The sequence below is a fragment of the Biomphalaria glabrata genome, chromosome 1, assembly GCF_947242115.1.
Source record: "Biomphalaria glabrata chromosome 1, xgBioGlab47.1, whole genome shotgun sequence".
In the NCBI taxonomy this organism is placed as follows: domain Eukaryota; kingdom Metazoa; phylum Mollusca; class Gastropoda; family Planorbidae; genus Biomphalaria; species Biomphalaria glabrata.
This window is the reverse complement of record NC_074711.1, coordinates 5,920,672-5,943,962: the sequence shown is the minus strand read 5'-3', so window position 1 is coordinate 5,943,962 and position 23,291 is coordinate 5,920,672. Positions and strand designations below refer to the sequence as shown.

General features: G+C 38.0%; 1 protein-coding gene across 10 annotated transcripts in view; it reads left to right on the top strand.

Moving 5' to 3' along the window:
* The window catches only part of LOC106071711 (Kv channel-interacting protein 4-like), a 323,919-nt gene that overhangs the window by 85,054 nt on the left and 215,574 nt on the right, over positions 1 to 23,291 (top strand). For 3 of the 10 annotated variants that reach the window (XM_056018490.1, XM_056018480.1, XM_056018505.1), the window contains exon 1: positions 21,032 to 21,304. The exons of the other annotated variants lie outside the window; for them this stretch is intronic. The gene's annotated coding sequence lies outside the window, so the exon portion shown is untranslated. Of the gene's footprint in view, positions 1 to 21,031; positions 21,305 to 23,291 lie in introns of those variants that run through there. 10 annotated transcript variants of the gene reach the window in all.

The following is a 23,291-nucleotide window of genomic DNA, read 5'->3' as shown; positions in this document are numbered from 1 at the left end:
TTCAGAGGCGGACCTCCAAATAGGGTCCCAATGATCTCTAGCTCGCCTCGCTAGTCTACAGGGAGACATATCCTCTAGTAGCCCGCATAATTAATAAAGATATGATCCTTTTACCCACCAGTAATTTTGTTATTACAAAGCTTATATCAAGTTACTCTGTCTGTATGTCTGTCTGTCACAGAGTTTGAACATGTTTCTTCAACCGTTTCCCGTTCTTGGATCAAGTTAAAAGTGAGCTCAACCTGGAAAGAGGTGAATCAGTTTAAAAAAAATTAAACAATAAGTTAATTAATTGTTTGTGATTAGTTATTTTGTTTGATTTCGAAATAAAGGAAATAAATGCTACTTAAGGATATATATATATATATATATATATATATATATATATATATGGATTTAGACCACTTATTACGTTTTGACACGTTTTTTCTCCCACTTCCCATTCTGGGATCAAGTTGACATTTTGTATAATTATTCATAGTCGATAACAATACAGGAATCAATCCAAAAAATGAACCAATTAGTTAATCATTTATTACTAATTAATTAATGTTTTTATATAACAGAAAGGGAGATAAACCCTGTAATTATCTAAACTTAATTAATAAATAAAGTAGGTTTTTTTTGTTTTTAAAAAAATATTACAAAATATTTGACGGGCCGTGTGGATGAGATTGTCGTTTGTTAGTAGCTTCAGGCATCTACTGACTAGTCCAGCTAACCTTTGACCTTTGTAGCTGTTTGTAAACGTCGTGTTCAACAAACAGATTTCAATGTAGAGACACAAGAGAAATGACAAGATATCGAACAATTTCAAATAAATTTCAAGTCATTCCAGAGACTACAATGGAACCCACGTGGTTCTGTCCAATAAACCCACGTGGTTCTGTCTCGTGGTTCCAAGTCAAACTCCATTTCATCAGCCGATTACACCTTTTTTATCATCCTCTGCATAAATGCAACTCAAGGTAAACGTTACATCAGAATACATCATCAATACAAACACTCACTAACTCTCTACAACAGGCTGGATTGAGCCTTTCACTAGACCGGAATCGGCCCGTGGGTAGTGTTTAACGCTCAGCACTGATCTGGACGTTAAACTGAATTGTTTGTCATGGGCGTTATTTCTATTAATCCATCTACCGCCTACTCGTTCAAGTTACTTAACTGCAGTCAATGCAGCCGACATCCCTTACGTCACTTGTGGTGGTAAATGCCTCTGCATAAAGTTAATAAAAAAAGGGGGATGGGGGGATAATGGTTGACAATCTGTTACAAAGAGTAACCTGAGCCTGAACTTCTGCTGCCTCAGGGAGGCCTGGTCAATACACGAGCACAAACGCTGAAAACAAATAAATTTAAGGAGTCATCCACTTATGACGTCCCGATTTGCCATGGCGTTGACGCGTTGTTCCTGTTATTCATTGGATCTCAAAAGTGTGTTAGCTGATACTTCACAAACATTGGGCTCTGTACAATACTGGAGCCTTAATAAATGAGCTGCATCGAATGTTCATGTCATATAACCTAACTGTCTGAAGCAACAGTCTAATAAAAGGTCAAAGCTCACATTTTAGGATAACGATATTTCGTATTAACGTTGGTTATTAATTAGAGTCTGACTTCCGTCGTAGATGCGAAAAGAGCCTGGTCTCGTGCAGCGCTGTTACCGGTCGAAATGAATTGCTGAGATGCATCTGACGTCACAGGATATGCCAGTAATGTAGCCTTGTGGGTAACGAATATCTAATAAACATGACATGCCTGCTCTAGAGTGCAATTGTTATCAACAGTAGAAGATGAAGAAAGTAAACCAGGTCAAGTCCGATGTTAACCCTGGAACATGTGTTGCTGCTAGGCGTCATTGCCTTGTCGGAAGTCCGTGGTTTGAGTCCTTGCTGGAGCCTGTATTTCATCCTATTTTCTTTACTTTCTTCTTTCCATTATCATTATAGCCTAGTGCTGCTATTATTATGTACTACGTGTCATAATTATTTAGTATTTGTTTCAGGACTAAAAGTTTCCAAATGCCTGATTTAAAAATAAAAAGTACCCCTTTCAGACTTTGCGATCTATAGGGAAGATGATGTTAAGATCAACTGTTTATTAGGCCAACGATTAACGAGCAGGGTCTCATGTGGCTAGTACAACGATCAACCACATTTACTTTACTCAACTTAAGTCTGGTACCCATTGGAGTTGGGTGAATTCAGGGGTGCCCTTAAGATCCCAAAAATAAAAAAAAATCTCAGTCTTCACCGAGATTCAAACCTGGGACATAAGGTTTGGAAGCCACTGCGCCCCCATTGATTTTGAAAGGCTCAAATTTTGTTATGAGGGTTGACTGCCGAAGTCTTTCTCGTGTTGGGGTTTAGCTGAAAGGCAGATGAAGTTTGGGTTTAGTGTTTTCCAAGGAGTATAAGCCTTCATACTGTAGCTTTTGTTATTCTTTTGTCGTTTTATGGCGGCGACCCACATCATTGGCCTCCTTCAGGAGTAGAACGACTATGGTTCATATCGAACACATTTTCATATGGCTGTGGAGCCCTATATTGGAGAGACTCCCGTCCATATATATTGCAGGTCAAGGTAGCTTTCGCTTTGGTGGTAGAGGAGCTGGACATTTTTTGTATGGTACGCTTTTCTTCCAGAGCTAAGGCCCATGTTTTCTCGCAGTCCATAGCTTTCTTGGTTACCGTCTCTCTCCAACTAGTGCGGTCTAAGGCTATGTCTTCCCATTTGTCAGCATCAATATTCACTGATTTTAAATCTCATTTTATCACATCCACGTAACGGAAAGGTGGGGGGGGGGGAGTAAAAAAAATTGATCGGGTGATTAAAGTTCACTTTCGGCATCGTGTTTCAAAGTGTTACTTGTAATTATGTCCCGTTCAATTTTTTTGTTCTAATTAAATCGACATGTATTGAAGTCGCAAACAGCAAATGAGTTCTAAAAGACAAAGCTGAAGAACTCTTACAAATGTCTCGGAGCCCATATTTGAGACACAAAAGAGAAACCCTTTCAGAAGACACGCGCAGACGGGAATAGAGAACTTAAATAGACCCCTGGTGGACAAAGGGTTTGTCTGCATGAGATGTCGCAAAATATGAAGGTCGCAGCTGGGTCTGTGTGATGAGGTGGAGTACAGCACTGAACCTTAGCCCGAAGACTATGTCCTAGAATTCAAAGGGCTAAGGGACAAGACTTAGCCTGAACAACGACGTCAGAAAAGGATGATTCTCTCCCTTTTTTTTAAACTCGCACTCATGTCTCTTTGACTGAAGTGAACTGTACTAGTTGGGACAATAATACAATGGACAACAAAACAACAACTCTAAATAATGATTGCGTATTGTGTTTTGAAATGGTGGGGGGGGGGTGAGTATTCTTATTAGCACTCTGGTAGCAGCTGTTTGGTGTTTGATAAAGGAAAGTAAATGTACAGTTGTACTGTCACGCCTCGCAAAGAGCATAAATCTAGTACCTCCCATAAAAAAGAATAGAGAAGCAGTGCTTGGACTTTCCGGAAGGTTTGTTTGTTTTTTCCATCAGTTTCAAACTCCATTTGGGAAGATGCTTGTCTCAACAGATTCGGTCATAGATCAAGTCTGCCCGAAGCATCAAATTATTTAGTTATTACTTCTCATAATTTATCAAACAACCAACGCTACAAAAATGGATTTAGCTCAAGAATCTGGTGGTAAAGAATCTGAGGATCAGGCCTAGGGGCGTACTGGCTATATAGGCTTTCAGGAAAATGCCAGATGGGCCGGTACTCAAATGGGCTTGTAGGGTCATCGAAAGGGCCGCATGGATGCCATTTTTACAAGTATTTAATTGAATGGTTAAAAGTTTGATTTTATTCTCTTATAAACGGGATCATCTGAGCCTCATGATAAAAAAAATCTCTTACAGACTCTTCAGTGTAATAATAATTTAATGTAACACATTTTCTGAACTAATGCCATAGCCTACATCCGTAGACAGTTCTATTAGGGTCTACACACTTAGTGAGTAAAAGCAATATTAGACATATATTTCACATAAGGATATGGTGTTCACTGTATGCATCATACAGTGACTTTCAGTACAGGTAGACGTAGAATTGGTGGCCCATCATATAATATACAAGTTATGGGCCGGATAGTATAGAAATACCCGGGCCGATTATGATACCCAGTCCACCCCTGCTTAAGCCGGTAATCGTCTTAAAGTAGTAAGCTCTGATTTTCGTTGGCTAGGGTAATAGGTTTAGGACATTGGTTGGCTAAAGTAATAGGTTTAGGACATAGGTTGGCTAAAGTAATAGGTTTAGGGCATAGGTTGGCTAGGGTAATAAGTTTAGGACGATGGTTGGCTAAAGTAATAGGTTTAGGACATTGGTTGGCTAAAGTAATAGGTTTAGGACATTGGTTGGCTAGGGTAATAAGTTTAGGACAATGGTTGACTAAAGTAATAGGTTTAGGACATTGGTTGGCTAAAGTAATAGGTTTAGGACATTGGTTGGCTAGGGTAATAGGTTTAGGACATTGGTTGGCTAAAGTAATAGGTTTAGGACATTGGTTGGCTAAAGTAATAGGTTTAGGACATAGGTTGGCTAGGGTAATAAGTTTAGGACAATGATTGGCTAAAGTAATAGGTTTAGGACATTGGTTGGCTAAAGTAATAGGTTTAGGACATTGGTTGGCTAGGGTAATAGGTTTAGGACATTGGTTGGCTAAAGTAATAGGTTTAGGACATTGGTTGGCTAAAGTAATAGGTTTAGGACATATGTTGGCTAGGGTAATAAGTTTAGGACAATGGTTGGCTAAAGTAATAGGTTTAGGACATTGGTTGGCTAAAGTAATAGGTTTAGGACATTGTTTGGCTAAAGTAATAGGTTTAGGACATAGGTTGGCTAGGGTAATAAGTTTAGGACAATGGTTGGCTAAAGTAATAGGTTTAGGACATTGGTTGGCTAAAGTAATAGGTTTAGGACATTGGTTGGCTAGGGTAATAGGTTTAGGACATTGGCTTGCTAAAGTAATAGGTTTAGGACATTGGTTGGCTAGGGTAATAGGTTTAGGACATTGGTAGGCTAAAGTAATAGGTTTAGGACATTGGTTGGCTAAAGTAATAGGTTTAGGACATTGGTTGGCTAGGGTAATAGGTTTAGGACATTGGTTGGCTAAAGTAATAGGTTTAGGACATTGGTTGGCTAATTTTTTAGACCTAAGACATTGGTTGTTTTGGTGATTTGTAATGTCTACACTAAAGGCCCTAATAGTGGCTTGATTGTTTGGTTTGATTCCTTTGTTTCCTTGTATGACTCTGTTGTATGGTTGTATTATTTGGTTTTATTATCTGGTTTTATTGTCTGGTTTTATCATTTTTTTCATTTAATCCTGTGTACTCCCAGGGGAGCATAGGGCCGCAACCACACCTCTCCACCGAACTGGTTTTATATTCTGGTTTTATTATCTGGTTTTATTGTCTGGTTTTATTGTCTGGTTTTATTGTCTGGTTTTATTGTCTGGTTTTATTGTCTGGCTAGATTGTCATTATGAATTTATCATAAGCAATTAGTTTTATCTCAGAGTACAATGAAAAGATTAGTACAGTTATTTCAGCATTAATCATTACATAACGTCTGGCGCTATGTTGTTTATATAATATAAAGCCATGGCTGTCCGCGTGCTCTTTTCAATCTACCATTTCGTGTGCACGAGTCTAGAAAAAAAAAAGTGATCGATGATTAATTTAACATATTGATGTAAATAAGTCAGTCTACCGTAGGTCACATCGACCCTGCAGCGATGAGATATCTGGCAAGATCAATGAATGCCATCAGGCAACGTGGCTCAAAATGTGGAAGTGACCTCCAAGAGGCGAGGAGAAAAAAAACAACACAAGAAACTAACGCCAGATCTGTCGTCTGCTCGATTGAAGACAAAGGTGTCGTCCGTAACGAGGGAGCGTAGGTACCAAAATGGCTTATGAGATAGGCGTCGTCACAGAAATGGAAAATAAAGGTAATATTATGACTTATGGCAGGGGGAGAAGACATTGGCGTCGTCATTGAAAGGAAACAGAGGCGTCACCACTCTAAAGAATCTGTTGAGTCTCGTTAGGCAGTTATAGTTATATTAATAAACTTTTTTTTTTGTACAAGATGTTATTCATCACTGTAACATTAACTTGAGACAGTCAATTTGACCTACCTTTTATACATTAACTCAGTCCGTCCGTCTGTCTGTCTGTCCGTATGTCTGTCTGTCTGATACAAATATGGACAAATTTGTTTCTCCCTCTTCCCATTTTCGGATCAAGTTGAAATTTTGCAGAATTATTCATAGTCAATGACACCAAACATGAACAATACAAAAATTAAACAATTAGTTAACAAGTAAGCTGTAATTGAAAGTGCGCCCGCATGGAAAAATGTACTAAGCTAAGGTAGATAAACTTACCGGTATCTATTGTTCACAGCCGTCTCATACTTCTGTGCTACTGTGAACTGCATTTAGTTTAAAGAGTGGTATTAGTCTGCGCGAGCCAATTATCATTTTTAAAATACTCTGCGCAAGCTGGAGGCAGTGCAGTAATTAGTTATGTAGTATATTTTTGTTTTAATAGTATAATTTTTATTATTATTATTATTATTTAGTAAAGTAAGGGTTTGATTCAATGGAGGTGTTACACATCAAAGAAGTGTTTTTTTTTTTTAATTTCTTTTTCCTTTTGTGTGAGATTTATAATCCAGATTGGAGAGGCTCGTGAAGCTTTATTTGTACTGGGGACTATTTAAAAAAATAATGATACAGAAATAAAAATTACAGACAAAAAAAAAAAAAAAAAAAAGAGGTAGATAAACCGTGAAATAATGAGAGATACGGCAGCGTTTGAATGTGTTTATTAACTATTAATTAATTACCAATAGTCAATTAACCAATTGGTTATATTTTTAAAATTGATTATTGTATTGTCAGGTAAAAGAAATAATTGTGCGAAATTTCAGCTTGATCCGAGATTGGGTGTGAGAGCAATAACGTGTACAAACCTTTTTGACAAACAAACAGACAAATTGATTTGATATAAGCTTTGTAACATAAAGACGAAGACTTGGACCCCTGTAATGAAACTTTGGACCAGACGGCTCTGACCATTACACGAAGTCTGGCCTTGATCAGTGCTAAAAAAATCACATTGCGACTAAGGTATCAGGAAAGACAATTCAAACTCAGTATTTACAAAGAACAGAAAACATCTTGACGACACCTATTCAAAAGAAGCCCCGCAATGTCAATTAGTTTCCAGCACACAATAGCTTCCTCTGGTATCTCAGCTCATCGCGGGCATTCAACAAGGGATCGATACTGTCCACCCAGATAATCGAGGTATTGTGACATAGTTTATAGCCCAGATGGTCGTTTACGACTCGTGCGATAGCAGCATCGATTTTTATATTGCAATCCATCGTTACTACCTGGTATCGGAGGCCTAAGTATGCCTATCGGACGCAGGGTCAGATTCGTTGATAAGCTTTATAGAAATATTCGCATGAGTGTAAACTTTTTATCAAACTTCAGCAAACCACATCGAGAGACCAATAAAAATAAAAAAACTGTTACTATTTTTAGTGCTCTCTGTCTGTTCGTCTGTTCGTCGGCTTGTCACGTTAAGAAATCAACAATAAATGCTACTGAAAATTTAATTTCAGTATCATCTGTATCGTGATTTTAAACTTAATTATGCAAAAAAGTATGTTACATATTATGTGCTCGCCATGGATGTGGCAAAATATGTAGGTCACAGCTGGGGCTGCGTAGCCGCGGGAAATACTGTATTCCTCATTAATCTTCGGACTCGAAGACAAGACTTAGTATTAATACTATTATTATGTAAAGTTTCCCTTTCAGACCTTGTGGTCTATACGATGTAAAGGTCATCTGTTTTGTGGCCTACGGTTAACGAGGGTGTCATGTGGCCAGCACTACGACAAACCGCCTTTACATTTCCCCAACTAATGTCAGGTACCCATTAGAGCTGGGTTGACCCGAAGATCCCGAAATTAAAAATTCCAGTCTTCACCAGGATTCGAACCCCGGACCCCAGTTCGGAAGCCAAGCGCTTTACCGTACTTAGTAAAATATAGTCTAATGAATATAGTAAAAATGCCTAATATGTGTTTATAGAATTAACTACTAGTTTGGGCTTCCGAAAGCTTGCACTTTTGCTATTTGAAAAACATTATAACAAATGAGCATACATATTTTGTGCTGGTTTAATAGTAGATGAAGAATAGTGGTCTGAGGTTATTGAATTTTTGTTAAGAGTTGTCACTGACACATGACATTTTCCTCTGACATTTTCTTAACTCAAAGGTACGCATATTTCTTCATATTTACCTCACTACTGCAATAGGACACTAGTGAGGTACCGCATAATAAAGCGCTATTGAAATATGACTTCACCTTCGAAACCTACCTCTCTCTGACGTGCAATGTTTATCAAACAACTGGCCCGTTGTGGCCGCTTGGAATTTGTCTGAAAACACAAACTCCCTTTTCTTTTTTTTTTCTTCAGCTTATTGCAGCCTACGTCGTTTCTCGCAGCGTTGAGTGTAATGTCATTTTACAGCTGTAGAGTGAAACATTCTTTGTGTGTGTCTACATATATATATGTATGTGTGTGCGTCTGTTGTGAGTGTGTTCTTATGTGTGTTTTTCTGAACACATAGCTTCCGTTTTGAACACTGTTCAAGCCAGAAGTTCAATCATCTTCAATAAAATTCCAGCCCTTTGCTCTCACAATCAATCAGAGGCGGCCCCCCGATAACCCATAACCCTAACCCAATCATCTGTCGCTTAACTCAATTGCTTGGTCATTAAGGGAACGCTGAATCCAGAGCTTGAACAGAAATTCCTACGCTATTACAAACGCTGCTCCCTCGTCTGCGTTAAAAAAAAAAAAAGAAAAGAATTCAATGGACTACTTTCTGTTGACTCACGCAATCGTCTGCTGTTATAAGAAATTTTAGAGCAACAGAGTTATTGCTCTTTCCGCTTTAGAATTATAGTTCGTGAGTGAAATATACCTTTTCGTATATAGAACGTAATAGAACTGGTTGAAACTTATTAATACTCTGTTTAACAAAGAGAGACACAGAGGGAGGACATATCTATTCTTTTTTTTAAAGTATAAAAGCTACTCAATTTTCCTGAAAGCATAATATACTATAAACCAATCGCTTAAGATCTCCTCACTATCCTCTAGGACACACAAGCACACACACACACACTCTCTCTCTCTCTCTCTCTCAATATCGTGAACACTGCAATGATCCTTAATTTTGGGAATCGAAGACATTGCCATTATGACATTAAATACTTTCAAGATCTTGTGATAAATTTGTTAGCTACCGTCTAATTTATTGTACTTTTATTTGAGAAAAGAGTCCTTGTAATCAAAAAACCATTTTCCAATAAAGAAGACCCAAACAGTCACGCAGCTCTCGACTATCAAATAAGCACAATTTTTTTCACATGTGTCATTAGCTTACATTTTAGTGTTCAGCTTAAATGCTTTCTATTTTTTAAAAAAATTGCCTTTTCTAGACTGCTTAAAGTTCCTTTGCATAAAAAGTTGAATAACGGGAGTTTTTTTTTGAACATTGTTTCACGTCCTAACACGAAAGTCTACCCAACTGTAGTGGGGTTCCTGACATTGGTTTGGGAATGTAAAGGCGGTTGGTCGTTGTGCTGGCCACATGATGCCCTCGTTAATAGACGACGATAAAAGCAGATATCTATACATCGACTGCCCTATAGATCGCAAGGTCTAAAAATGGTTCTTAATCAGAAAAAAAAATGAAAATAGACGCAATGAGATAGTCAGACATTAACCAGCAACAATACAAGATAATTTATTGTAACGTTTTGGACTTACAATTTAAAAAATAAAAAAAAGTTTTTTTTTTAAATAACTGTTAATTTTATTAGGTCGAATCTTCTAGGCAAAGAAAAAAAATTGAACAGCATTTAGTCTATACTTAATCTAAGTTATTGATTCACATGCATGACAAGATTGACCTAGATCACTCGTAGGACGTAATCCTCTTCTCTTTTTGAAGTAACGTCTGTATCTTATAAGATAAGATAAGATATTGCCACTTTGTTCGCTATCAAGAAGTTATTAGAAGAAGGAGAAGGAAAGATTATCTCAAAGTCGGGTTGTCCACAAACATTCATAATCACGGTGAGACTTACGAATTTGTTTTCTTCTAATGATTACATTAACATTTTTTTTACACAATACAAAGACAAGACAATGTGATGAAGATTTCTGAGTTTGTCCTAATAGACCTCATTCACCAATAGTAATTAACACATACCCATAATTTCAATGCAATATACAGACTTACAGCTTAAAGCTATCTATACAAAAAAATATGTATCTAAGACTGCTCTAAAATTACGTGCATAAAAGTTGAATCACAAGTCTTATTAATATCTTAGACATTTTAGAGTGAAAAAGAGACAAAGAGGTAGAGAAAGAGAGAGAGAGAGAGAGAGATAGTGAGAAAGAGAGAGAGAGAGAGAGAGAGAGAGAGAGAGAGAGAGATTGGTCAGATATAAACCACGAGGTCGCCACTTTAAGCTGTCAGCCAACTTGTTATGTTAGAACCTCCCAACTCCTCCCACCTCTTATGTTCTGACCCTCGCTTTCAGCGGCCATTGTTTGCTTTGCCACGTATGAGTTACTTAATGTAGTTTGGCCATTTTTGTTTGCGGTGTCTTGCTCAACACAGTCTGAACATAAAATCGTTAGACTGTGTAAGATGTCGGGCTTGCGAGGTCGCCGTTACATGCTTACAGGTGCTTACACCTACACACTATCTTGGCTTATCTTCTAAATTACATACGTTCCTACTTAACAAGATAATTAAGTAATCATCTTCTTTTTTTTTTAAAGTAGCGTCTGTATCATATAAGATAAGATAATTCCGTCCTCCGCGTATCCCTGTGTCAATCTTGTCATGCATGCTAATCAGGGACTTAAACTCTGATGCTGTTGTATTTTGTTTGGCTGATTCAGTCAACCCATTCCATGCTCTAATAGCACTAGGGAAGGAGAAACATTTCTACGAATTAGACCTAGCTTTCACTGACGTAAAAGAGAGCACCTGGTCGCAGGCGGGTCCGAAACGAGACAGCTGAATGTCACTTCTAAATTTGAGTATTCGTGCGTCCATTGACTCCGACTTCAGCCTGCATTTTTTCTCTGAGTATGCTCTCAAAAAAAAAAAAAAGAATTAAAGTTTCTCCGTCAGAGCTTGTGGTCTATAGGGCAGATGATCTGTTTCTGTTGCCTACGGTTAACGAGGGTGTTATGTGGCCAGCACAACGACCAACCGCCTTTACTTTCCCCAACTAATGTCAGGTACCCATTAGAGCTGGGTGGACTCGGAGGCGACTGAAGATGTTAAAATTTTAAAAAATCCGTCTTCACCAGGATTCAACCCTCGGACGCGGTACGGAAGCCAAGCGCTTTACCGCTCAGCCACCGCGCCTCCTTATGCTTTCGTAGTCTTTGATCATCCAAGATCGTCTGCAAGGCAGCAGTTGTTTATTTGCGGAGTTATCTCTCTTAGATGAACTGCTATCCCTAGTTAAAGAGCTTCATCTACCCGGGTTTCGAGTTAAAGTGCCCTATACTCGCTTTTTGCAATCACTTCCCTGGATTTTTTTTATAGATGTTTTTAGTTTAATGTCTTAACCACTGGATTGCATCAGCTCATCCTGAAGTGAATGGAGAACTGCCTGATTTGAACTTGCCTGAATCCTTTATAAAAATCAGTACAAAGAAGAAGTAGATTGATTGAGCACAGAAGTAGATTGATTGAGCACAGAAGTAGATTGATTGTGGGAAGTGGTAGAAATAACATGTACACGATTTTTACCAGAAAGACAGACAAACAGACAGACAGAATGAGTCGAGAAAAGATTTGAAAAATAAATAATTAGCATAGGAAACGTTGCATTCAATAAGGAACACAAATTATAAAGTGCAAATACATTAGCTTTTATGTTTCTGCTAGCTTTGGTTTATGTTGACAGTTACTGGTGGCTTAAAACTGTCATTAAAATGTATCAAAATTAATCTCAATATTTTAATCAAAATTAATCTCAATATTTTCAAATATATCAAAATTAATCTCAATATTTTCAAATGTATCAAAATTAATCTCAATATTTTCAAATGTATCAAAATTAATCTCAATATTTTCAAATGTATCAAAATTAATCTCAATATATCTGGAAATGGATGCGTAATGACTGAGCGGTTAAGAGCTTGGCTTCCGAACCGGAGATCCCGGGTTCGAATCCTGGTGAAGACTGGGAGTTCTAATTTCTGGATCTTTGGGTGTCTCTGAGTCCACCAAGCTCTAATGATTACCTGAAACTAGTTGAGGAAAAATAAAGGCGGTTGGTCGTTGTGCTGGCCACATGACACCATCGTTAACCGTGGGCCACAGAAACAAATGACCTTTACATCATCTGCCCTATAGATCATAAGGTGACTCGACAAAATAGCGCGAAATTTCCAGACAAAATAGTGCGGACTTATATATGATGTGTATAAAAGTACCGGATTATTAGTTATTTATTGTCCTGGGCAGCATTTTTGTTGATGTCTCTGTCTTTGTCAATATTAATAGATCTAGATGCCATATTTGCAGAGGACGAGAGTACTTTAAATTTTATCTCATTCCTCTTTTTCACCAATGTTTAAAATGCATAACTTGCTAAGAAATGTGATTCTGAAAGGCAGTGACCCCGCGATGGAATTTTTACGTGAAATTTCCTACAATTTAACCATGTGAAAGTTTGGATGTGCGTGTAAATCTGACAAGTATCTTTGCCTGTTTTCGTAGTACACTTTTGGAATTTAAAATTTCCTGCAAAATGACTATAAAATAATGATAACATTAAAATAATAAAAATATTGGCTCTATTCATTTTCTACGATATCTAAAGTATTTCTTTTAAAATGACTGAAATATATTCTTTCTGCGCTATTTTGTCGGCGCTATTTTGTTCGCGCTATTTTGTTCGCGCTGTTTTATCGGCGCTATTTTGTTCGTGCTATTTTGTCGGGGTACCAGATCATAAGGTCTGAAAGGGAATTTTTTTTTGGTTTTATTTTTGGAAAAAGAAAATCGTCTTTATCTTATACATTGTAAAATAAATCGTTTCTGGGTGTAAGTGAAGATTGGTCTATAAGGCACAATGCAAATGTGTTGGATTGGCAAAATGTCTTTTTCCTTTACGTAGGCTACACATAGACTACACATAGGCTACACATAGACTACACATAGACTACACATAGGCTACACATAGGCTACACATAGACTACACATAGACTACACATAGGCTACACATAGACTACACATAGACTACACATAGACTACACATAGACTACACATAGGCTACACATAGACTACACATAGACTACACATAGGCTACACATAGGCTACACATAGATATCCTATGTGTAGTCTATGTGTAGTCTATGTGTAGTCTATGTGTAGTCTATGTGTAGCCTATGTGTAGTCTATGTGTAGTCTATGTGTAGTCTATGTGTAGTCTATGTGTAGTATATGTGTAGTCTATGTGTAGTCTATGTGTAGTATATGTGTAGTCTATGTGTAGTCTATGTGTAGCCTATGTGTAGTCTATGTATATTCTATACTACACATAGGCTACATATAGGCTGCACGTAGAATATACATAGACTGCACGTAGAATACACATATACTACACATAGGCTACACATACGCTACACATAGACTACACATAGGCTGCACGTAGAATACACATATACTACACATAGGCTACACATAGACTGCACGTAGAATACACATAGGCTGCACGTAGAATACACATGGGCTACACATAGACTACACATAGGCTGCACGTAGAATACACATATACTACACATAGGCTACACATATACCACACATAGGCTAAACATGGGCTGCACGTAGGCTACACATATACTATACATAGGCTACACATAGGCTGCATATAGGCTATTACACATGGGCTGCACTTAGACTACACATAGGCCACACATATACTACACATAGGCTGCACGTAGAATACACATATACTACACATAGGCCACACATACTACACATAGATTACACATATACTACACATAGGCTGCACGTAGAATACACATGGGCTGCACTCAGATTACATATAGACTACACATAGGCTGCACGTAGACAGCACACACTGCATGACCAAACGAGAATGGTTAGCTCCTCAAATAGCCTCTGACAAGCAGTCCAGCTCGAAGGAAAGAAAACTCTGCATCCAAACCTCCTTTGTCTTTCAGCTCATCCCATTCAGAGGCTTCAGGAGAAGATGCTTTAGGAGTCACCCTGGGGAAAAATCAGGAGCTAATGTCCAGGATTTATCCCCTTCTTGATGAGACGAGACTTAGACCGTCTACGTCAGAAGGCGGCCAAAGAAGGTTTTCTCCTCATTGAGCTGCTCCAGTGCAAGACGGTGTCATCAGATACGCCTCTGCAGAGAAAGAAAAAAAAATCTTTATCTGTACTCATGATTGACCAATAGTGGCACGACAACTATTAACCCCCCCCCCCCGGTGGAGGTTGGGGCGAGGAAAATGGCAGTCATTAGTTTCAATGTTACTGTTTTCTTCGATCGTCTGCGACTCCTGAGTCAAGGTCGTCTTATATTTAATGAACTATAAAAAAAAAAAACCACAAAAAAACAAAAGGAAAAACCAACAGATCTTTGATCCACTTTGCAATCGTCTGGAATTAATGAGTCATGGAAGCCGATAGCTGGGAAATGACGTATTCCCAGGAGATTTCAGAATTACAACAGAACAAACAAACAAATGACTTAACAAACAATGCTGTCTGTAAGCAGTGTCATCCTGACTGGAATGGGAAAACAAGGGAATGGAATTAAGTTCGCAAGCATAATTGAGAATTTTCATTTTCCGAATTATGTCATGTATTGGCCCCTCCTTTCCCCATACCCAGCATTCTCTAAGTCACGCCCACGCCCACTCGCTTCCAAAGTTGTTAAAAAAATCTTTTATTCTTAACTATACCCGCGTTCTGAATCAAATTTGGTCAATGTCAAGGGCATTAAGAAAGGATTTTTAAAATGTTCGGAAGATTGAAACATATTTACTTTTCATTTGTCTTAATTTGATTTGGCTTTGTCTCTAGCAGCAGGCGTAAAAACAGTTATAAAATGTCAAGTTGGATAAAATATTCAGATAGAGCAAAGCGAAAACAAAACATACATTGAGATTTGTTTATCATAGTTTTATGTGACATTTCCATGGTCCAAAAGTAAAAATATTGAAATATATATTCATATTCATTCTGTACATTTTAAACATTAAATCTTAAACAGATATAAAGATATAACAGCTGATAAAGCTTAAGACCAAATTTGACATAAACATTACATGTCAAATATGACATCACATATTACCTCACACATTGTATCACACATTACACCGTATAATACATAAAAAAAAAGAAAGACAAAAGATTAAGCACATAATGAGATCCCGTCTGCTCCAAGTAAATCTTACCTGGAGTACTCGTCTTGGAGTCTCTTGTCATTGCTCACTAGAAAACAAGCAAATTACAAAAAAAACAAAAAACAAAGCTATATTAAGTGTATCAATTAGCTTGGATCAGACATGTAGGCCTTATTAAATTGGTTATAATCCTCAAATGGCAATCTATAAAGGGAACTAATTCATCTTATACCACCACTTCAGTCAAGTACTATTTCTTTCTTTTGTTTGAGATACCGAACAAAGTAATTTATTACCAAAAGTTAATCAACTAATTGGTTAATTTTTTTTTAAAGTGACTCTTGTGTTCTCAGGTAAAAGAAATGTTTGTGCGAAATTTCAGCTTGATTCGAGATTGGGTTTCGGAGAAATAACGTGTTCAAACTTTTGGCCAGACAGACAGACACACAGACAGACAGAATGAGTTGATATAAGTTTTGTAAAAAAAAAAAAAAAATCCAACTCGTGATCATACGACACAAGAGAATCTGACAAGACTGACTGACAAAGAAAGACAACCCCAGCCCTGAAACGTCTACACACCGAGTCTCTGTAACCAGACTAACATTTAAAAACAAGCATCTAAATCTATTTATTGAAGTACAGTATGGATACGACCCGTGGCCTGTGGGACTTAGCTTGAATATTACTGATTTAGTGGATTGGATTTAGATCTATGTCAAACATGGAGAACGTTCCCTTCACGGTTTTTTTTTTTTTTTTTTTTGCCACAAAAATAAAAGTAGAGTACGAGAGTACATTGGAGGCGTCGTGGCTGACCGTAAAGCGCCTGGCTTCCAAACCGGGGTTCTGGGTTTCGTATCCTGGTGAAAATTGAGATTTTTAATTTCGGAATCCTCTGGCGCCCCTGAGTCCACTCAGCTCTAATAGGTACCTGACATCAGTTGGGGGAAAAGTAAAGGCTGTTGGTCGATGAGCTGGTCACACACCCTCGTTAACCGTAGGCCACAGAAACGGATGACCTTTACATCATCTGCCCTATTGACCACTAGGTCTGAAAGGGAGAACTTTATTTTTATGTGAATAAATTAACCCGATCAGCCAACATATTCATGTAAAAAATTAATGACTGAGGAAAATGGTCTACCTGATTTCATAAAAAGTTTAGTACTTTTACAGAAATACAATAAGGTACTTTTGGTCTATTTTTAAGGCCTAGTTTAATGAATTATAGTCAAACGGATACATACATACATACTTCCGCCTTACTTTTTGCTTTATTATATTTTAGATAAATGTATAATTTTTCTATTTGAGATCAGCCGGTCGTGAAAATATGAAGAGATATACGAATATCCAAATCTATGTGAAGTAGTTTCTACCTCCCTTTACATGTGAACAGCCTTAATGTATTTCAATGTGATTGCAAAGGGGGATCATTCTCCTGTTCAGGATAAACCCAAATACATCTAGTTGATAAAAAGACTGAGAAAACCATTGAATATTGCATAGCTCGAGAGGAAACAAACATTGCAACTGGCATAGTATTTCTATGCATCTCTTTGTTTAATTCATGAGACATTTCAAACTGTTTATCTGTGCTAAATAAAATGATATAGTGTTTAGATGTCTGTCTGTTTGTCTTGCCAACCGGGATTCTCTCCCTTCCCCCCTTTTTTTTTCTCCCTCTATTTAGCTTGTTAACAAAAACACATTTTCTTAATGTTACGTTTTTCCACGCGTTTGCATTAGTCTAATGAGAAATGATGGAGCCATTATCCCCAACCGCAGAAATTCTTGTTCAGTGCTGTAGACCTGTACGAATATATCTTTCCGTTAACTGGCCTTGCTGTGTCAGCTTTTGTTTCTTTGTCTTAAAATTTTTTTTTGATATGTCGAACGAAAAAAAAACAACAAAAAAAAAACGCCGCTTTGGAACCATTGAAATGAAATGGGGAACAAAATGTTAGCTGATTTTTTTTTTTTGACGGGTGCATGATTGTTGGCCTCCTTCATTCGTAGAGCGACTATGGTTCATCTCGAACACTTTTTCATGTGGCTGTGTATTTTGGAGAGACACTCCCGTTCGCAAATATCGCAGGTTATGGTGGCTTTCGCTTCGGTGTTAGAGGAGCTGGCCATTTTTCGCATTGTACGTTTTTCTTTAAGAGCTGAGGCCCATAGTTTTTCGCTGTCCATAGCTTTCTTGGTCACTCTCTCCATCTGGTGCGGTCTAGAGCTATGTCTTCCCAAAGGTCAGTATTGATGTTCATTGCTTTGAGGTCCCGTTTTATTACATCTATTACATCAGATGCAATAAAACATGTGCCTATTGTATTTAAAAGACAGGGCAGTAGGACGCACTCCACAAGGGCGCCATCTGAAATAGTTTGCCCATTGGGGAGCTGGGTTTATAAAGGACTTAACAGTCACATGAGGAGGCACCAAAAGCAGTTCAAGGCTTTCATTGTCCTGCAACAATGAAGTGGAACAAGGAACTGAAATAAGGAACTGCAATAAGGAACTGGAACAAGGAACTGAAATAAGGAACTGCAATAAGGAACTGGAATAAGGAAGTGGTCATCATCGAATTTCGATGGACGAGCTAAATGTGTAGTCCTTATGTTTAGGCTTCCGAGAGAACATCGTGAAATGTTAAAAAGTATTCGGAGTGTTAGCGAAACAAACTTGAACAGAAAGTTCAGTAACGCCTTGAATAAGATCATCTCAGGTTGTATACTAGCAAATCCAGGCCTGCCTTCAGGGAGAACTAACAGGACTGGACCCCAAAAGAAGGGGTGGGGCCATCACGCTTTTTTTTTATACTGTCATCATGTATACGTATTTGAAGTTTTTTGACATGTGGAGAAGGGGGAGGAGGGGGGAGGGGGGGGGCCCACACGTCCCTAGTTGTCTGGGACCCAAACGTCCCTAGTTGTCTGGGACCCAGAATATTTCTGGCGGCGGACCTGCCATGTCAAATGTTTACTTTGATATTCGACGCCGAGGCGGCGACTGACCAGTTTCGATTCATTTGCTAATTTATTTGACGAATAGATACATGGTCGTGTGGTTTGTGCTCTGGGCTGTCGTCCTGATTATCCTGGGTTCGATCTGTAAGAAGTGTTGTACAGGAGGAGATGAACTTTTGAAACTTTCGGCGTCATTTTTAGCCGCCACCGAAAGGGGAAAAGACGCTATTAGTTTTGTGTGGCCTGTCTGTCCGTCCGTCCCGTTTAGATCTCAGAAACCAGAAGAGAAGATAAAAATCGGACATCATGATATTTTAGATCATTCAAAGTTCTGAAGCAACGGCTACTTTTTTCTTTTCTGAAAGCGAAAAGTATAATTTTTTAAATCAATTATGCAAGCAGTTTTTTCATATAATACACCATTTTTACAACTATTCACTATTAAAAGTAACAAACACTGGAGGCTTTCTAGTAAGTGAAATACGCAATATATATTTTTACGGAGATGTTTTTTTCTTGAGGCTTTGAATAAGAGATTGACCCTTTACAAACAATTAGATACTCATTATAAGACATCAGTTAGGCCAGGTTCACATCTAACTTCACATTCACTTTCACCAATCCCTTGGTCTGCTGGACCTTTGGGGCATCATACAGGATCTGTCAACATTCTTTCTCCATTCTTCTCTGTCATTTGCCCTTGATAGAATTTCATTATGATATTCTTTATTAAAATATTTAAAGCTGGCTTTTTTTACCTGCCTGGGTGGACCACTTCTGATAGAATTTAATACCGATATTCTTTTGAAAATATTGCAACCTGCCTTTTTTCATGCCAGGGTGGACCACTTCAGGGTGGGGGGGGGGGGGCGATTTTTAGTTTGTGTTTCCACACAAACTGTTTTTGCAACCTTGTTTTTCTTTGTATTTTGTTTGGTCCGCAAAGCACCGACAACTTTCTAGAACTGAATGTAACAAAAACTAAAGAACTTATAATAGATTTTAGAAAGAAAAAACAAACTATACGTGAACTGCAAATAAACACTACATCTATAGAACAAGTAAAGGCATATAAATATCTAGGCGTTATCATCAACAACAAGCTTTCATTTGAAGACCACCTTGGAACGCTGACAAAGAAAACAGCCCGGCGACTCTTTTTTCTATACAAACTCAACAGTTTTAAATTAAACAAGAAGATCCTTGAGACATTTTACGGCGCAACTGTACAAAATCTGCTAACATACGGAATAAGTTGTTGGCAAGGCAACGCCTCATCTAAACTGTTGCAACGTCTAGAAAACATCATTAAAAAAGCATCAAAAATTACACTCACAACATTACCACATTTAAAGGAACTTTTTGAACAAACGTGCCTAAGAAAAATCGAAAAAATCTTGGAAGACAACGGCCACCCGCTCCATCAGAACTACGCCAGGTCGTCGCGAAGTGGGCGACTGCTGTCAATCAAAACAAGAACGGAGCGGTACAAAAACTCGTTCGTACCTCACTCGGTCAGACTCTATCACCGCCACTCATTGATCAGGGAACATGGAATGCACCAAGATACCTGTGTGTAGTCGCTGAATGAACTCTTTACGTTGTGTCTGTTGTATTTATGTGTATGTTTCTGTTGTGTTGTCTTTATATGAGAAACGAGTCCTTGTAATCACAACAAATTTCCGTAAGGATCAATAAAGCAGTCTTAGTCTTAGTCTTAGTCTTAGTAATAACAGACACCTTTAGAACTTAAAGGGATGACCCTTACACGAAATCTTGAACATGAAATCTATAAAAAGTATTTTACTCTTTCTACAGTTTATTAAATTAAAAAGTTTTTAAAAGGTTTTGATTTTTTCGTCTTACAAAACTGACAAAGTAAAAAAAAAGTTGTTCAATTTTTGTGAAATTATTGAAGAAAAAAAAACAGGCATCATTTTGTTGCAGTGTGTGTGTTAAAGTGAGCACAGGTGTTTCTGTATCGTAATCTGTGAACACCGACACCATACGTAGCATCACGTAAACAAAACATCAAAGAATGTCATCATGACTGTTCAGCAAGTTTTTTTTTTGTTGTTTTTCGAAACATCCGGGTCTGTAGACCAGTTTCACACAACCCGGAAACAGTTTGCCTAAAGTTATAAAAGCCTCTCAACCGGGTGAAACTGAAAACTGCGGCGAAGGTCGAAGACAATTAATACACGACTCAACACAACGGCGGCAGATGGTTCCCGCAGACACGACCGACATTCGACTCACACACACACACACATAATCTTATAGTGGTTAACTTTTAAACCGGCAATACTCACTCCCAGAAGTAGCACACTTACTCACGTGCGCTCGCAAGTCGAACCTCTCTCTCTCTCTGACACTCACACACACACAGTTTGCAAAGCCTCTGCCTTCTACCGCCACTATCCCCCCCCCCCCCAGTTGATCCTCCCGCCCCATAATCTCCAAACCGTCGCCTGTCGCGTCACAACAAGTAAGAAGCAGACGGTGCCTCAGTTCTGCTCTGCCCACTGTTGAAATAATGGTAGATTGTTACCCAATTTTTGGTTGAATAACATTCGCTGCTAAGAGTGCGTGCTCATTGGCGCTACTGGTGTTCAAATAGAAGGATTAAAGTGCTATTCTCACATTTATTGTGGATAAATTTTGGTTTGGTGTGTGGCTATTTAAGAGCAAGTATTTATCGCTTTAAAAAAAATTCTTTGGAAACTTGTATAAAAAGTTTCAATTAAAGGTATGTCCAGAGTCCACACTTGTTTACATAGTACACAGTAAACTTTGCTATTAGCTTGTACATGTTGTACACTCTTTTGTAAGCCTGTACACATTGAATTGAAAATAACAAAGATTTAAATAAATATATTTATTACAAAGTATAATGCGATAAGTTGGCAAGGAAGTTCACTTTATTGAAACATGTTGTATGTTTACTTTGACTTAATAATCCTTTTATGACGAACATGGTTGCTTATGAATACACCAAATTGTTAAGCTTTAATAGAGTTAATCTGGATACAATGTTGGTAAAGGTAAAGAGGTTGGCGTAGAAGTGGATATAACTTTGTGCTACTACCGAAATTTAAGATAACCGCATTGGTGTAATAGTTACTGGTCGTGCGGTTTGCGCGCTGGACTGTCGTTCAAAATTTATCGATGGTCCAGGGTTCAAACCCTGCCCGCTCCCATCCCCCGTCGTCCTGCGGGAGGTTTGGACTAGGAAGTAATTATCTTCAACTCTGAAGGAACATCCGAAACATGTCAAACATTTTACAAACAATAAACAGTAACAGTTGATAAATGTAACCAACAGCTAGCAGTGATCATGTCATGTTTTTTTAATTCATTTTTGTTTTTACATATGGTGATTCCGACTGTTTCACTACTCCCGATGTATATAAGTTTTAAAGTTTCAATAATTTTGATAAAACTCTAATCAGCTTAAAAGAATTTAATTATTTAGAAGCTTTACTTGGTGAATTAAATATCTTTAAAAAAATTCACAGAGTTCTAACCGACGCATATTGTTAATATGATTAAAATTGCCGTGGTTTTTTCGCAGGTTGAAGCGACCTACTCTCTAGTGCTCGTGTCCCAACAAAGAGAGAAAAACTTTTTTTTCATGTCATTTTGTTGTTTTCCCTGATGTCCGCATGTCGGCGATGACATTTTTTGATAACGTAGATGTCATGTGGGTCAACATTTGACGTGTCAATATCAACTGATGTCATCTTTGATGTCTCGTTATATTTTTCGTCGTTTGAAGCTTTCCTCTCAATGATGTTTCGTTTTTGTGCTAGGGATGTCTTTAAATTTGTGACGATTGTTCGACTTTCTTGTTTTTTGTCCGTCTACTCTCCTGTAACATAGTTAGCAAATGTTTTGTCACGTGGCATTCTGAATCTTTGATTTCTGATCAGCTCGAGATTTTTGTCTGGCATGTCGTTGGTTCGCTGATGCCACTGATTGACTTGGTGCTTACAAATATCCACCACTGATTTATTTGTTTGTCCGAAATAGCTACCACTGATTTATTTCTTTTATCGATATCGCTACCAAACGATTGATTTGTTTGACCGAAATCGCTACCAATGTTTGATGATGTTTCACAGAAATTGTTACCACTGATTGATATTGTTTCACGGTCATTGCTACCACTGATTGATGATGTTTCACGTGAATCGCTACTACTGATTGATGATGTTTCACGCAAATCGCTACCACTGACTAAGGATGTTTAACAGGAATCTCTACCACTGATTGATGACGTTTCACGGGAATCTCAACCACTGATTGATGATGTTTCACGGGAATCGCTGCACTGATTATTGATGTTTCACGTGAATCGCTACCACTGACTAAGGATGTTTCACAGGAATCGCTACCACTGATTGATGAAGTTTCACGGGAATCGCTACCACTGATTGTTGATGTTTCACAGGAATCGCTACCACTGACTTATGGTGTGTCACAGGAATCGCTACCACTGACTTATGATGTATCACAGGAATCGCTACCACTGATTGATGGTGACTAAATATTATGTTCACTCCTGAGAGTACTGATTTCATTTAAAAAGTATCCGTTCAGACCTTGCTACCTATGGGGCAGATGATGTAAAGATGATATGTTTAAACGGCCAGCGGTTAACGAGGGTATCATGTGACCAGAACAACGACCAACATCATTTACTTTACTCTATTTATATCAGGTACTCATTACAA